The following is a 15,790-nucleotide window of genomic DNA, read 5'->3' as shown; positions in this document are numbered from 1 at the left end:
ATAGATATTCTTGCTTTTTAAAAACTCTTTAAAATAGATTTTATTTACTTATTTGAGAGGGGAGGGAGGGAGAAAAATAAGATGAGAACCATCGATGCGTGAGAGAAATATTCACTAGTTGGCTTCCCTTTGTATCTTGACCAGGGACTGAACCTGCAACCCAACCATGTCCCCCAACCCAGAATTCTTTGCTTTGCCAGAGGACCCCTAACCAAGCCATACAATCAAGGTTGTTATTTATTTATCAATAAGTTTAAATCCTTGAGGGATACAGCATTACACAGATTCTGTGTCCAATGGCCTTAGCAGGAAGGTTGCTTCAGAATCTAGCACAAACCATGCCACTGTTCCTATGAGCACAAGTTATCTTTCCCCAGGTGACTCTGTTTTGGTTGGTTTACCACCAGGAGTCAGTGTGTTGTTCTTTGCTTTGTACACACAAGCACATCTCTTGCCTAGATAGAATTCAGTTTCATCTTGAGCATAAACACCTTAAGTTTTAAGAAGAGCTGTGTGTTCCCTCTGGTTCTGGAGATTCTGTTTGTAGCCAGTAAAAATGGCCTTGGACCACAGCTTTCCAGACATACTTGTTGTTATAGAAGTCTGGTTCCTGGCAGGCTCCACAGGCTTCAAGATGGTGAAAAAGTCAGATATTCTTGCTTTAAAAAATATAACATATTTAAACAATAGGATTACTATGCCAAGGAGCCCTGCTTAGACACTGTCACAACAAAGGCAGATTATTTTCTCCTTGGCCCATAATATCCCAGAGTTTTCCCTTCCACTGGAACTCTGCACAGTCATAGTAACACAGTGATGCATCTGGAAATGCCAGTCACAACTTAGCAGGAAGACTTCTTGCCACACTAGAGAGAAAAAATAGTTAAGCAGAGATTCTGAGCGACTCAATTTTTAAAATGTTTTCATTGGCTCCCCCTACCGTATAATAACTAATGCTTTTAGTATTTCTGGAAACTTGTACACAAATCCACATTTTACTTTAGAACATATTTTAAATGTTAGGAGAAATATTCATTACCTGTAACAAGCATTAACATTTTAAAACAAGAGAAACAAAATTTTTCCTGAGAAAAGCTTTCATATGCATCAAAATGGAGCACAGAGTCATGTGTGTATTTGAACATAGTAGTATGAAAACTACTCCATACTATGTATGCAGGTAGCTAGGTCCATCTGCAAGGGGCCAGACAAGGGGCCATTATATTAAAGAAAAACATTCCTTTAGTCACTGCTATTGTATTTGAAAAGTTTTTTTTGAAAGCATAGGACAACTGAGTAATGCAGACAAATAAAATTGAGTGTCCACTTGAGCAGTATTTTGTTCATCTTGGCTAGTGACATGAATGCAAAGCAGTTGGCAGTGGGCAGTGGCAAAGTCACATGAAGGGTCCTGACTTGGTTGTGAGGAAACGCAGGTTCCAGCTGGAGAGATTAGACTTGCATCTGCTAAGTCTAGCTAGTTTCTTCATCTGTACAGTGAGGAGCTTGGATTAAATATTCTCTAAAGTGTTGTTCCTTTGTAACATGCTTTTACCTAGTGATTGTAAACCTATTTGTAGAGAGGCATCAGAATTGAATTTTTAATTTGCAGCAAAAAATGATATTTAAAAAAATATTTTATTTATTTATTTCCAGAGAGAGGGGAAGGGAGAGAGACAGAGAGGGAGAGAAACATCCATGTGTGGTTGCCCCTCGCACACCCCACACTGGGGACCTGGCCAGCAACCCAGGCATACGCCCTGACTGGGAATTGAACTGGTGACCATTTGGTTCACAGGCCAGCACTCAGTCCACTGAGCCACACCAGCCAGGGCAAAAATGATTTTTTTATTATTACTGAAAATAATAATATAAGGCTTGTTGATTCTGAGTTTTTTTTCTAATATCTGTTTTCATGAAATGTTGTTCTAGGTTTTTCTGCTATACTATATACACCTTATGATTTCTTCTACTCAAGCCACATTAACCAATATTTTGTTGCCTGGAATGCCTGTATAAGGGCACATAGCACCATTTCCCCTCCTGGCTGGACTCCTGTTGAAGCTGATATCAACACTATGTAGACAGAAGGCAAAAATATCTAAATGGACATGCACAGTTAATGCCCTTTGGGTAGAATAATGTGACCTATGGTGTTTGTAAGAGATAAGCTACTGGTAAAAACTTCAGCTGAAGTCAGAATTAGAATTATGATCATATCTGCATGTTAATTTCTGTTATTATTCCAGTACTGAATATAAAAGAGTGTAATATTTACTTCATCACTTGGAGAAAAGGTGCTGAATGTGATTCACCGTGATCCACCCAGACAAATGAGTGGATTTGAGGTATCTCCCAAATGAAGCCCTGCAGAAGGCATCTTTGCTTCTGGCCTTCAGCATGGTCTGTGACTTGGATAAAGGGAGTTGTAGAAAGTCCATGCAGTGATTTTGAACTGGTTTTGCTAACTGGGTTTGACTCATCCTGCCTTAAGTATGGAGAAAGACAACATCTTGAGTGAAATTCCAAAGAACATGGTGAATGATCAACTAAAAAGCAGGTAACCTTTTCACAGAAAGAATCACTTTCCTACTACATCGAAACTTCCTAAACTAAAGTGAATGTAATTGGGTAGCAGGAAAGCAGCCACTTACCATATATATATATATATTTCCTACATAGAATATATCTTTTTATAACGCTTTCATTCCTAACAATTTCTAAATAAATATGAGGTCTTCTCTTCAGATTTCATCTTGAGTTTCTGAGGTCCCTGAACTGGCTAAGCTGTCACCTCTGCAGCTGACTGTGGTATGTCTGTGTCTCCCTAGAGTTGGATTCTGGTGTGTTTCCATTGCAGATGATTGCTGATGGTAAAGTGACATTTTGGATTTTTACTTTTTTTCCCTTCAATGCGAGTTGTAATGGTGCTTTTGTTGAAGTAGGTATGCGTTGAAGCCCTTCCTGTTCTGGGAATGCTGGTAACATGAAACAGATGCTGGGTTCCTCCAAAGTTTCCTGTGCCAGGGGCAGACAGTAGAACTTCTGCAAGGCACAAAAACTCCCCCTTACAGTAGGTACTTTCGTCTTGAAAAGCCCTTGATCCTTTGGAAGAAATTGTACAGGTTGGATTTGTTTTAAGTTAGAGGAACAAAACAAGATTTATTCAGCAGTTAATGCTCTTTGGTTCAAATGAGTTGATCTTATCCATGAGTTTTTAAATTTCTCTTTATACTTACCTTTTTTCCCTTTAAAAATTTTATTGATGTGATACTGGTTTATAACGTTATGTAAGTTTCAGGTATGCAACATTATAATTCGACATCTGTGTATATCACATTGCACTCACAAGCAAAGTTCAGTTTTCATCTATCACCATGCAGTCGACCTCCTTTGCCCATTCTGTCCCTCTGCCACCCACTTCCCCTCTGATAACCATTGATCTGTTGTCTGCCTCTGTGAGTAGATTTTTGTCTTTCATTTTATTTGTTGGTTTTGTCTTAGTATTCCATATGTAAGTGAATGATTTGGTACTTGTCCTAACCCTAAGGTCCATCCATGTTGTTGCAAATGGTAGAATTTCATCTTTTTGTGGCTGAGTAGTATTCTATTTCAATCTTAGTAATGTTTTTGTGGGTAAAATTTTTATTAAGGAATACTGTCTGGTAATTTTCACCCTTATGTCTTATCTATAGTCCCTCCCCTCTTCAGCTGGTTGAATTTATATCTGGGTTGTTTAAACCATCTATGTTGCTCTGACACTCTAATATTCAGTGATCAGCAGGGCAGCTGTGACTCTCTGGTTATTGCTGTTAGATACTTTCCTGCTGTGAATACTTTTTATTTACCTTTGAATTTCTAACATAAATTATGGCTCCCTTGTTCTAAGTAGTTAACTGCTAACTTTGGTAATAAGTACTTGACAGTATCATGATTGCATTTATTACAAATCACAGTGAGTACGAATACATACTTTGTATTAAATATAACTCCTTGGATAATTATACATGTGTTATCCTTATTTTATTTTCCATTTATTTTCTTGTTTCAGGTGGGCAATTCTTGATTTTAAAGAGAAAAACAAAGATGAAGGTATTGAGAAGTCCAGATTGGTAGTTATAAAATAGTCATGGGGATTTGAAGTACAGCATGGGGAATATAGTCAATAATGTAATAGCTGGGTATGAGTGTCAAGAGGGTACTGAAAATATTAAGGGGACCACTTTGTAAAGTATATGACTGATTACTATGATGGGCATGTGAAATTAATACAAAATAATATTGAAACTATAATTGAAAAAATTAAAATATAAAAAAATTAAAAACAATGGAATGCCTCCATGTTGAAAGGTTTTGCTTCCATCCATCTCCATCTACCTAGTTTCCTCTACTGCCTTATTAGCTTTCTTGTACAGTTGACTCTCAAACAGTGTGGGGATTGGGGGCACAGACCCCCTCCCTGCACAATCAGAAATCTGTGTATGACTTTCACTCCCCCCAAACTTAATTACAGTTATCCCTTGGTACTTACAGGTGATTGGTTCCAGAAGTCCCTGTGGATCCCCCCAAAATCGAAGAGTGCCCAAGTCCTTATATGACATAGAATGACATAGAATGATGCATCCAGTTGGCCATCTGCATCTGCAGATTCCCAACCATGAATTGAAAATACTGTTTTCAATTTGCAGTTGGTTGAATGTGGAGATGTAAAACCTGGGGATATGGCTGGCTGGCTGTATATTTACTGAAAAAAAGTCTGCAAATCAGTGAACCCATGTAGTTCACACTCATGCTGTTCAAGGATCAACTGTACATCCTTACAGAGCAGAATGTCTATAGACAAATATAGCATATGCATTCTTATTTTTTCTTTTTCTTACCAAAATCTGATTTGCTTTTATAAACTCTTTGGTTGATTAGTTACCATAGTTCCCATTTTGTCCAAATCTCCTTTATCTGTGTTTTTCTTTACATGGTGCTAATACCCCAAATAGCATTATTTAGTATAGGTTAGAGAAATGATTTTGCTTTTTCTTCTCTTGAAGCATTTGAAGTATATTATCTATTCCTTTCATCAAGGGTGTTGTAAACTTATCATTGTCACTCAGCTGCACCCTCCAGAATGGTCTCCTTGCCTCCAGTCTCAATCAATCCTTTATTTTGTTCCAGTAATTATATGGAAGCATGAGTCTGATCTTAGCACACTTTGGCACCAAAAACACCAGGGTTCGCGTGCTTCCTTTTCTTTATTATGCTGTTCCCTCCCCATTTCTGCTCTCCTGGTCTTTTGCACTGGTGCACCTGCAGGTGTTCTTTAAATTCCAGTTTAAATGTCCTCTGTGAAACCTCTGTGGACTTTCGTCAAGCAAAATTTGCTCTTCCTTTTAGTGTTCCCATAGCCCTTTCTAAATTCCTCCAGTTTTTCCTGGCACACTTCAATGAATGATAAAAGAAAGAAAGAATGAATCAACCAGCTTTTTGACTAATACTCTTTCTTATTTCTCTTGTAATTGAGTAACTGGATTTGAACTTGAGATGTACATATAGGGCATTATCAAGTCTTATAATTCAGATAATTGTTCCTGATTTTAAGAATCATTTTCATGCTCTTCCCATACACCCTGAACAGGTATTGGAGAATGTTTCTTATTAGCTTCCTCCTTTTCTATAGAATATTTGTTAGAAACATCACATACATTTTACAAACATGAATTGGATCATCTGCATGCCTTCAGATGAACTCAATATTGTATATATGGGTCATTGATCTCTCCTTGATGTATACAAGTTAGAAACCTTGTCTGTATGTCTGTTCCATTTGCACCATTTATAATATACCATATATATTATCTATAATGTGTGTGAATATATGTCATGAAAAGATCTCACCTTTGGCTCTTAGAATAAGAATGCCTGGGTTCAAATTCCAGCTCTATCATTTACCAGAGGTATGAACTTGGACAAGATACTTTCATCCTCTGTATATTGGGGATCATAATGCTATCTACTTCATAGCAGTGTTGTGAGGATCAAATGAGATAATGCATGCAAATTGTTAACAATGGTAGACATACACAGTAAATGTGGCACATAAGAGGCATTCTGCACATTTGCATTCAATAGGGGAGTGTTAATTCTCAACTCTGTTTCACAGCAGCACTAACAGGTCACTCTTGATCCTGAACTAAGTGCTACAGAAAGCCCTCTGGCTGACAAGAAGGCTCCAAGGAGTGAGCATGCAACAGAGATGGCCACAGCTGCCCACCAGACTCTGCAAAGGCCTGCCTGGTCTCCCAGCCATCAGATGTCGCCATGTGGGTGGTCAAAAAAAATGGAAATGTCATCCCAGTGTTGGGTACTCGGGTTAGGGAATGAGGAATTCAGTGAGCATTTAGCGGTAGAGAAGAAATTAGGTTTTCTTTTGCACTCTAGTCAAAGTAAAATTGATTTATATACATGCAGTAGTTAGGAATTGGTTTTGCCTCAAACTTTAAAATGCAGGGTTTATCTTAAGTGAGAAATTAAAAAAAATAACATGAAAAATGACATAAATGGTCTATGTCACTGTGTGTTATGCAAATGACATTATTTGTTGTTTTGAAAATTTTAGGTAAATGTCAGAGCTGCTGTTTCTAAGTGTTACTACCTTTTGACATAGTCTTGGATTAATATATATGATATTATTCTTTCTGTAAAGTAGAGATGATAAATTTGTGTCATTTAGACAGTTATAAAAATAACTAATATGAAGCTATAGTTTTTTGAATGTAAATGATAAATATTATTGATGATTATACTGGACCACGGATTTTCCTGATTATTTTAAACAATTTCATCAGCAGGGATTTTCTCTATTTCCATTTTCAAAGTATGAGGCTAATTACTCAAAGCAGGCTATTAATCATGGAATTCAGAAGTCTGATTTCCATATGGATCACAATATGAAAGATAAGGATTTTGTGCTTTGGGTTTTTAGAGATTCCTGTAAACATTTGCTTCCAGTATCAGAATTACTGGGTAGACTTTACTTGCTTCATTGTAAGAGATTTATCATCCCCATCTTCCTACCTCTAAAAAAGGGAAAAACTTTTCTCAAACTCCTAGAAATAAAGCTGTCACAGATATGAAGAAGAAATTAATTCATAGAACTAAGTTATACTTCTATAATTCCAGCAAACACTACAGCTCAATCCTCCTTGTCTCTTCTTTTTGAGACTTTGCATTTGAACATTTCCTTGAGTTTTTAGATGAATGGTCTTACAAAAGCCATGGCCTTTCTAAGTGTCAAGGTTAAACAAAAAAGACATTTGTTATATTTTCTCTGGTGTATTTTCAGTTAATATAAATTAAAGTTCTCTCGTCTAAGAAGCGTCAAATTCACTTTATGATCCCTTTATGGTTTCTGTCCATCTTGTGGTTCTTTTCTATCAGTTTTATATGTAAATTGAACCATCTTCACTTATTTTTCTTTTAGGATGGATAAGAAATATTCTTAGTGATAGGGTTTCAACTTAAATAGATGTGCTTATGTGATGTGGACCCCGGCTCATGGGGTCTGTGACATTGTGGATGGGGGAGAGACATTCACATGGACTACCGAGTCCTGTGGAGGAAAAGGGCGAACATGGCTTTTTCTCTCAAGGGGAGCAAAAAGCCTGGGCCCTTGCCACGACCAGCCTTTATTGGGTTTCTCGGCACATTGTATGATGGTCCTCATTTACTATGCACAGGTTCGCTTTAGGTGGTTACCTTTTACAGAAAACAAGGGAGCCAATGCTGCTAATCACATCACAGAAGAATGATATTTGCAAATGAAAAGGGAAAAGTAGTTGAATCAGTTACACTCCATACTGGGGAGTTTTAGCTTGGATTTTAGGAAGTTACAGTAAGCACTTGCTGTCTCAATTCAGTGTGAGGGAGTTTTAGCAAAAGCAAATCTCAAAGCGGCCTAGGTACATTGCAGGCCTGATTCCCCATGGGAGAACCTATCCGTGGGCTTGGGTCGTGTGCATTGGACCTTGCTTTCCACTGGAAGCTGGGTTTATGCCACACAGAATGGTCTCCTACACTTATGCTGTTAGTAAAGAGCTGACTTTTAGAACAACTGAGAAATCAATGGTAATAGTCGCAGAGCACTCACAGGGAGAAAGATGGGAGATGTCCTTGAGCCTCTGGCTAAAGCCACCTCTGACTCCTAACTGTTCTTGGAATGCCATGTCTCCAGTTCTCTCCTCATACATATCTCACCTCCTGATTTATTTTGTACTTATTTCTCTTACGCATGCCTACTAAGACTCTACCTGCTTTGAGGCTATAGGTTATTTTCAATGAGTCATTATCTTCTTCCCCAAAGTGCAGCCAGTCTCTTTAATCAGAGGCACTCAGTAAAGCGAAGTTAGGATCTTCCCACACCTTGCCCTTAGACATTACTCATTAAAAGTTTATTTTAAATCCCAGTGCTATTTTAGGATTTCAAAAATATCATCAAACTGTGTTCTCTAAAAATCTGGCTTTGCTGATTGACTGCTGTGTTCACCCATCCTGATTTGTCTGGGTCAGGATTATCTGGATCTGCATTATCTGGACCTAATTAATACTGGGGGCACATTCACTCTCAGAATATAAACAACCTGGGCATGCCCCTTGCATGTGGTGATGTAGTCCTCCTCAGAAAAAGGCAAAGAGCTCCTGCCAATTGGTTCTTGACCCTCCTGGTAGGCCTTTAACAAATTCTTAAATTGAGGCTTAGCTTGTCACTGAGCTGGGGTGCTGAGAACTCTGAGTTAGTGTTTGAGATGCAACTACATCCAGACTACTTTCTTCATGACCACCTTCCTTGCTGTGTATGTAGACCTGACTGTGTTATTATGTTACAGAACAACAAGGTGGGGGGCAAAGGGCAATATACTATTACTGAAAGGAACCCCCCAGGTTTGTTATGTCTGCCGCCAGAGGAAAGACGTCTCTCAATGCCAGAGATTCATGAAAAGGAAAGGAAATGTTTATTTAATGCTATACAGACTTCAAGTAGTGACCTAATGTCTTCATCAAAATCCCAAAGTCCCTTAAAACACCCACAAACACACACAGTCCTTCTTTCCCCCCTTTGCCCAGTCTGGGGTACCATATCTTAGGAAAAGAAATAGAAGTACGTGGCTCAGGCAGCCCCCAGTTCTTCCTAGTAATCTGTCTCGGCTGGTAGGCCTCTCTCAGTTCCCTGGCACCATCAGCTGTGTTGCCGGGATTGCTAAAGCTGGGTGGTGGTTCCCCCTTCTAAAGCTGTGGGGGTCCCCACTCTGGCAAAGCCGCGTGGTTCTCTCCCTGCACAATGGCTTCTGGAGTCTTCACTCTGCCAAAACTGTGTGGTTCTCCCTCAAATGGCTGTGAGGAGGGGGGGTTGCCACTCTGCCAAAGCCGAGTGCTGATTCTCTGCTAAAGCCACATGGTGATTCTATCTCACAGGGCCGAAGGAGTCCCCACTCTGCTAAAGACCGAGTGGATCTCTCACATGTCCACAGCTGCGTGGCTCTCCTTTCTATTGCCACAGCCACATGGTCCTCTGCAGTGCCACAGCCAAGTGATCCTCCCTCAATTGGCTACATTTGCCAGCACTCTCATATCCTTCCAGCTTTACTGGGCTGCCATTGTAAGTCTGGGCAGGTGTGGCCCCATGTCATGGAGCCAATCATCTGCAAGCTCCCATGCAAGCACTGTAACTCGGGAGACCTGCCCCCAGGTACGTCTTGCGGGGGGAGTTACTTCTATTCCCCTGGCTCAGAGCATGGCCACAGCTATTTAACATATCTATGTAACCAGTCAAAGGTTATAGATATGTTAAATCACCATGCCAGAGGTTAGCTGCAAAGCTGTTGCTATGCAAAACAGCTCTCAAAGGCCCTGCTCCATGTGTCCCTTCCCCCAGCTCATACCTGTGGTGGTGGGGGGGCAGTGAGGACATCCTAATATTTCCTGGACACCTTGAGTTCTGGGCCCCATTCCAAATCCCTATTTGGGGCCCCCTCTTTGGCTGCACCCTGTTACAATTAGTCACTTATTCAATGTGACTGGAATGATTGGATAGTGCCATTATACTCTTTTGCAATAAAAGACAACTAGGGTTGATTTTATTGTATTTCTTAATGGCAATATAGCTTAAAGATGAACATTTACTATTTATTTCACTTCAAAAGCAAAGACTGTGCCAATTAGGCTAAATATTTTCTTCAGTTGTCTGGACATCACACCACTTCAGACCACACTTTGAAGAGAAGATTTTGAGAAAGAAGGGAGGGCAGTAGGTAATGTGAAAGCATTTTTGTAATGCATTATTTTGAAATTTAGTATAGCTATTAAGTTATACTATACGTTAGCATATACTTGTCCTGGTGTTTTAAATATTCATAGTAAATAGGTTTTTTTTTCCTTTTGAAGGAAAATTTCTAGCTCTTGTCACTGGCATGAAGCCAGAAGTAGTAATTTATTATTCTAATTAATTAGCTTTTAAAATACATTTAAATTGATCAGACTTGCAATGAATTAATGACACATTATGGTACAAAGCTTAGCATGTGTCTCAGGCAGACTGATGGACTGTAGTCAAAATCCTTTTTCTCTAATCATGGAATATTGGTATGAGATTTGGAAAAACTGCCAATGAAGTTTTTTTTTTCTGTTTTATTTTCAGGCATTTGACTATGAACAAAGGAGCTATTGGTAACCAAAGATATATGATACATCAATGATCTATACTTTGATTTTTTTTCACTAGACTCATAAAAGGTTTTTCAGTATTCATGTTGAATTGTGAAATTGGACCTTCATTAAAAAACCCATAATATTTAGGTTCAAAATTGCACAAATTTTGTTGAGGTGGAATGTTTGTTTTGTTGAATGGATTGTCATTAGATCAATTATAAAATAATGTAGCATTTTAAAATTTACCATTACTTTGTATAAAATATTTTATAAAATATCTTTATAACATATTATAACATATCTTTATAACATATAACATATCTAATAAGATATTTTGTGTTAAGAAATAATTTCAGTTATGATTTTTTTACATATATTAAAGAAGCAAAACTCATCAATATTTTAAGAACCATATTAAAAGAAACAAGCATTTATTTTATTCTGTTTTCCAAGCTATGTGAAAAAAATGAGGGGTGACAGAGTTCAGAACACCTGCAAATACCTGGCACGGACTTGAGTTTCCTGAACCCATGCTAGTGGAAACTCTCAGGAGCTGAGAAGGGCTGATCATGTCCTATAAGCCCACAGTGATGATCACTTTTGAGGTTTGCAGAGTCATCCTGACCCATGCTTCCTGTTTATACTCTTGGCAACAGAGAACAATCATCTCTCCCCTCCCATTAATTTACACAGGAAAGTCACTAATGGGAATTGGTTTTAATTTCTATTCTTGTGAACACATTGCTATAACATTGACACAAGCTAACATGTCTTTCATGTATCATCTCTCAAATATGTTGATCAGCTGTTACAGAGATTGAATTTTAGATACATGTGCTTTTATTAGGGGGCGAGTGTCATAAATTCTAGAGCAGGGCTGAGGTTAAGCAAAAGACAGGTATAATGTTCCATAAAATGTATAAAGAATCTCTTCATTCAAGAATATCACTAGTAAGCCCATCATCGGGGGAAAAGGTAAATAATCAACAAAATCAAGGGTTCAGAAATGAGTTAAAAATTCAGTGTATTCAGATGTGCTAGGAACACAGCAGGGAGTGTCACAAACAAGAGCTACCATGTTTCATGTTTCCCAGATATTGGCTGCACTGCTCAGGGTGGGACAGGAATGTGGCACCTGCACCACATGGGGAAGGGATCCAGAGCCCCCTCTTCCCTGCCAGGCCACATGGGGCTCACTCAGAAAGGCCTTTCATTTGAGAGCATCAGATTTTGGCTACAAGCCTTTTGTGGGTGGGGTGGAGTAAGAAAGAGCACACCCAACACTGGGGGTGCCATGCAAACCCAAATGTGGGTGAAAAGGATGGATCCAAGGATCACACTGTTCCAACAGAATACTGGAGACTGCAGAAAAAATACTGGCGAAGGGCTCCGTAATTATTAGTCTAATAACTAGCAATAGTAGAGTAACATTTTTCCTCCACCCATTTTCTTTGTAGTAAATTAGACTGTTGATAAAGGGTAAAAGCAAACATGGGAGTTTTTTTCTTTGCCTTTTTGAGAAAGTGGAAAAGAAAATACTATTGAAATGCTAAAAAGAACAGACTCCTGTGAGTTTGTCAGCCCTACAGTAGCAACCTGGCAGGCTGAATGTAAAGACTGAAGTCACTGTCAGCAGCTAGAATGTGGAAACCATTATGAAAAGGTGTTTGTTTTTTGTGATGAGAAAAAAAGTTTAATCTGTACTTTCAAGGAGACCGCTTGATCTTTTCTCCCTTAGACCAAGCACCAGACATTTTATTCTAGTTCCTGCTAAGCAGGATGACCTGAAGAAAAACACCCCACATTCCTGACCCAGACATCAATCCTCTGAAGAGGGGGTAGAGGAAGAAAATTTAACTAAAATGATGGTTTTTAATGGGAACCAGAGATATGGTTACAATTACATAGTCTGACACAAAAAACCATGGGTGATCAGGAGTTGAAAGGTTACAAAATAGTGAGGGTAACACTGGGTATAGAAGAAAAGCTGTTCCAGAACCTCAGCAGGCAGGCTAATATGGTCTCTCCCTGAGATCCTGTCTGTGGTCACCCCTGGAGTCCATCTTTCCAGGGCCAAAGCCACCTCTGTCCCCACCACCCTGGCCCCCTCTGAAGCCCCCATGGTCTCTGCCTCAGCCTTGGTAGCCACCCCGATCATAGCCTCCTCTGCCACTGTGATGATCATCTCCATAGCCACCCCCCATATGAGAGCCTCCTGGTCTCCCTCCTGGGCCATCTGGGGTAGGGGCCTTACACTGGTTACATTTATTCCTCCAAGAGAAGTTCATGTTCTTGCATGTAGGATTAGGACACTTCCAGTCCCCAGCTTGCTGCTGTCCTCCATTGCCACCGCCTCCACTGGAGAATCCTCCCCAGCCACTGGCACTACTGGCACCACCTCCATAGCCTCCATGGCCCATGGGTCCTCCTCACTCTCGGTCTCAACGACCATTGCCACCACCCCAATTGAAATTTGCTTGCTGAGTAGCAAATGAGACCTTAATAGGATTCCCAGAGAATTCTTTACCATCAAACCAGTCAATAGCTGCTTTAGCAGAAGGTGGGTCATCAGATGATACTGTTGCTTCTCACTTCAGCTTGACCGTTTCCCTGTCTTTGTACAGATTAATCATGGGCTGTCCTATTTTCTTATTTGTCTTAATAATACCAATCTGCTTGAAGTAATCATCCACAGAGTCAATTGCAACATTCTCTCCCAGGCCTTGCATAAAGATGGTGTTGTCTGAATTATCCTGTTCAGAGTCATGATGTGATCCTTGGTCCCAACTGCTACCAAATTTATTGAAGCTACCATGGTCACTTCTGCCCATGCCGCCTCTGCCTCCACAGCCATCTCCATGACCTTTGGGTTCATAGCTACCACTGCTGTGGTTGTAACCACTGCTACTGCCCCAGCCTCATCCCCCATGGTCCTGCTGGTCTCCCCGGTAGCCACTGCCACCACCATCACTCTGGTCCTGATTGCCATAACTTCCACTACTGCTGCCACCACTCATGGAGGAGTAATCTTGACCATAGTTACCTCCACCACCCACTCTGCCACCTCCACTGCTACTGTTGTATTGTTTCTGCTGTTCATAGCCCTGAGGAGTATTATAGGAGCTTTTCTGCTGTCCATAGCTAGGCTGCTGTCTACCATAGCCAGACTGCTGACCATAGTCCCCACTCAGGGGCTGCCCATAGTTGCTGCTCTGAGAATTGCTACTGTAACTTCCAGAGATGCTGCTAGGAGCTGGCTGCTGGCCATAGCCAGGGTAGCACTGCTGTGCATAAGATGACTGAGAACTCTGGCCACCACCAGAGCCACCACCAGCTGAGCCATATCCCTGGGGAGCTGGCTGAGTGCCAGAGCCTGTGTTCTGGGTCTGTCCATAAGAACTGTAGGTGCTCTGGCCACAGCCGGAAGTGTCTCCTGATAGGTTATAGTCATCATAACCCTGCTGTCCACAGGGCTGATTGCTCTGCTGGGAATAACCCTGATCAGACTGGGTGGGGTAGGCCCCATAACTTAGGTTTGCTTGTTGGGTATAGTTGTTTGAGGCCATGTTGGTGCACGTGCACACTGGCCCACTCATGACAAGACTCAAACACTGCAGTGCACCGATGCCTTGAGCACTGAGCAGCCCCTTAAGAAAAGTTTTGAGGCCCTAGGTTTGTGGCTCTCTGCCATAACAGCTCTGAGAGGAATGGCTCCTCTTGTTCACAGGGACTTCAAACTGCTGTGCTAATTCTTTCAGCTGATTCATCTACAATTGTCCAGTCTTCTCACATTTGCCTTGGTAGAGTGAATGTTAGGTAGTTGATTGACATGTAAACTATATTACTGTAGAAATGCCAATTCAGTTCAGTTCTGGTGGTTTGAAATGATGAGCATTGTAATGTAGTGGCCAGGTGCAGAGGCTGTGGGGTGGGTCTGAGGCAGGTTAATAAGGAGCTGGGACATTCCCCATTCCCTAGTGGAACGGGGAAACTGAGACAGATGTCTGACCATGTGGCCAAGCAATTCATAGCCAGATGATAAATCACAAGATGTTATCTTCCCTAGCCAAGGACACTGAGGAGCAAATGGTTCACATCTCACCTCCCCAACTGGCAAGTGAGCATCTTAAATCCCCCAGGTCAGAGAGAGAGAGAACAGAGACCCAGATGGTACCATAGTGTCAGGCAAACCCCAAGACAGATGAAGTCAGGGGAATAAATAACAAAAACATCCTGATTAGAGCCAGACAAATCCAAGATAAATGTGAAGCCAACCCAAACTCCCTGTAGGCTCAATCTGATACATCAGCACATCAAAGGACACACCTGGAAAGCTGTTGAATATTCTGTTGGGACCTTTACCTGAAACCTCCCCTGAAACACCCTCCTTCAGAAAACAGATTAAAGACAAAGGACCCAGTGTGTGCTCTCCATTGAGGATGCTTGTGACCCCCATTCTTTCCTTAGGCATATATCTTTGCATTCTTTCTCCTAAGCATTAAGGGTCCCCATGAGACTTGCAACCAGGGGAGCAGCGGGCAGTAACAGCTCATCCCTGGCATACCTCCTGAGGTTGTCTCCAAGGCACCCTTTTCCCTCTATAACTTGCCTCCTGAGTCCACATGGCTCAGCTTGATCACTCATTCTGCCTCCGTGACTTTCTTTTTAAGAGGCCAAGACAGCTCTGCCTAGGCTCACTCCTGTTGCTGTGTTCTTGCCTTGTCTATCTGAGCCCTCCCTTTGTCTCACTGTCCCCAGCTTTAATACATGTACTGTCAAAATCACCTGGACTCATATTGTGAAATCTTTCCTGCATGAAGTCAAGAACCCACACATTCCAGATTGTGCTGGGGCAGACCTGCCTTGGCCTGGCCCCCATATGGTGACATGACAACCACCACTGATAGATGTACAGCTTTGATAAGTGACTTCAGTCCTCTGAGCTTATTTTCTTATTTGAGTTGCTTTCAGATGACAAGAGAGAGGACGTCCAGGGCATAGCAAGGAGTATGGTAAGTGCTCAGTGATATCTAGTGGTTCCTGTTATTCCCACTGGAGAACTTTACCTTGGAGAAAACCAAGAGCCTAATGAAGA

General features: G+C 40.9%; 2 pseudogenes; both read right to left on the bottom strand.

Annotated features, from left to right (window-relative positions):
• Nucleotides 1-253: 253 nt before the first annotated feature.
• LOC123826587 lies at nt 254-585 on the bottom strand (annotated as a pseudogene).
• Nucleotides 586-12,707: 12,122 nt separating this feature from the next.
• Nucleotides 12,708-14,261, bottom strand: LOC123826590 (annotated as a pseudogene).
• Nucleotides 14,262-15,790: the final 1,529 nt, after the last annotated feature.

This window comes from Phyllostomus hastatus, unplaced genomic scaffold, assembly GCF_019186645.2.
Source record: "Phyllostomus hastatus isolate PE091 unplaced genomic scaffold, TTU_PhHast_1.1 phas_contig_81, whole genome shotgun sequence".
Classification (NCBI taxonomy): Eukaryota; Metazoa; Chordata; class Mammalia; order Chiroptera; family Phyllostomidae; genus Phyllostomus; species Phyllostomus hastatus.
Note: the sequence above shows the minus strand (reverse complement) of the source record. Positions and strands in the feature narration are given on the sequence as shown.